The sequence below is a fragment of the Capsicum annuum genome, unplaced genomic scaffold (genome assembly GCF_002878395.1).
Source record: "Capsicum annuum cultivar UCD-10X-F1 unplaced genomic scaffold, UCD10Xv1.1 ctg5309, whole genome shotgun sequence".
Lineage (NCBI taxonomy): Eukaryota > Viridiplantae > Streptophyta > Magnoliopsida > Solanales > Solanaceae > Capsicum > Capsicum annuum.
The window spans coordinates 205,446-207,394 of record NW_025861174.1 but is presented as its reverse complement, the minus strand read 5'-3'; the positions used below and the strand labels follow the sequence as shown (position 1 = coordinate 207,394).

Genomic DNA, 1,949 nt, shown 5'->3' with positions numbered 1-1,949 from the left:
TGATAAATTTCAAATTTATTCTTTGATATTTTCAAATGACCACCAATTAAATTTCTTACTTATAGAATGAGAACAAGTTATTGACATGGACCTGACGCTGTATGAAAGTTAAAATATGATATTTATTTAGTGACATTTAAAATAAATGTCGAAAAATATGGTATTTCCCATCATTCATGAGAAAATATCATAAAAGTATAAACATTTAAGACAAAGTATCATAAAAATTAACATGTGATGCAAATATAAAATATTAATATCTTATTATTATTTGTCAATTACCAATTTTTATACCTAGTATTGAAAATTTATAAATCTCTTTAAATTATTTTATCACTTTTTATAGTAAAATCTAGAAAATAGATTACTGAAAACATAAATATTACTAGTAGTAATTATATAGTACTCTCTAACATATAAAGAATGAGTTTGGGAGAAAAAATATGGTTGAAATTATTTCTTTAATCCTACCCCCCAAATCTCTCTCTCAAAATCTTTAAAAGAAAAGAGATAACCCTAGGTCTCCCTCTCTCAAAATCAGAACATTCAAATTTGTCCCTTCTTCCTTAATTTCTCCATCTCGTCCAAATTTCGTTCACGTCATTTGTATCTCAAGCAGCTTCAGAAATAGAAGTATAAAATGTACTGTTTTATTTTTTCTTTTCCTTCATCTACTACCCATTGAATATTATCGGGTTTGCATTTTTTATTGTATTTGAATTGTTTCTCTTTACGGAGTGCATGTTCAATTTTGATTTCACAAGTGAATTAAAACATGTTTATTAATTGTGACCTATGCCTTTACAATAGAAGGAAGAAATGAAATCTAATTTATGTCGTGCTGTAATAGAGTATTGATTAGGATATGTATTTGTTGAAGAAAGTTGTGTAGGGGTCTTATTACATAATATGCTAATGTGAATATCATATTCACATAATGTGCTCTATAACTGTTTGATAAAATGACTAAGAGAGCGTCTTAAATATTATGACTTTCTTTTTGATTTATTTATTTTAAAATATAAACTAAATTGACGAGATCTTTTTGAAGTTTTGACTAATTTAATGGTGTGCAGGTCAACAACAAAGAATTCTTCAAATTATTCGGATTGGACAACTTATGTGCCGCATACATTGGACATAAAGCTACGATATTTTACCATCCATACCTCTATTGTGAGTATTGCAGCATCTTATTGTTGAGTGTTTTCGAGATTACTAACAAGAGTACATGTTGGCCTAGTAGTTTAGGAATTCAAAATTCACCTTGAGGTTCCAAGTTCACATGATATCTAGACTTATTGATAGGTTGAGGCTTATGGACCACTTGTTAGAATGATGAATATCATCAAATTATTATTTTCTTTTGTGATTCACATTAACAGGTTTGTCCTTTATCATGCGTTACTATTCCTATGCAGTAATTATGTATAAGTTAGATTAGTTGCTTTTTAATTTTCTTATTATGTGAATTTTGTTCAAATGCTTTGAACGTTTTGCTACATAGCAAACATGTATGTCATGCTCGACTTTGTATTTCTATTTAAATATGTGCATTTAGAAGACATTATTATAGAGGTTTCAATCAATTCAAACTTTAATTTTTTTTTTTTTACATATGTAGAGTCGTGTCTCCGGGTTTAAGACGGTGAAACTGTATATTTGCTAGTCAAATATACCTTGTCTTATTCATGTATCACGTGTTTACCTGAATTTTAAATACTTGGACACCAAATTATAAAGTACACTTAGTAACAAAAATATGTCATATGCACCAGAATGTGTTTGTAATCACTTATCCTGCACGCAAAACTAGTTTGCCCAAAGTAAGGATGAGAGCATAAAGATTGATTGTACGCTATCCTCATACCTATTCAAATACTTTAATCTATAACAAGATATTTTTACTTTTTCCATAAGCATCTAGAATCTAAGCATAAGGATGCTAT

General features: G+C 28.5%; 1 long non-coding RNA gene across 2 annotated transcripts; it reads left to right on the top strand.

Annotated features, from left to right (window-relative positions):
* The first annotated feature begins 353 nt into the window (after nucleotides 1-353).
* On the top strand, nucleotides 354-1,548 carry LOC107842082. 2 transcript variants are annotated; one of them, XR_007050500.1, is made up of 3 exons: nucleotides 417-642; nucleotides 1,077-1,272; nucleotides 1,315-1,548. It is a non-coding gene; the product is annotated as an uncharacterized LOC107842082 (long non-coding RNA). The 2 variants fall into 2 exon arrangements; XR_007050499.1 differs by lacking the exon at nucleotides 1,315-1,548 and having other exon boundaries at nucleotides 354-642; nucleotides 1,077-1,177.
* The last annotated feature ends 401 nt before the right edge of the window (nucleotides 1,549-1,949 follow it).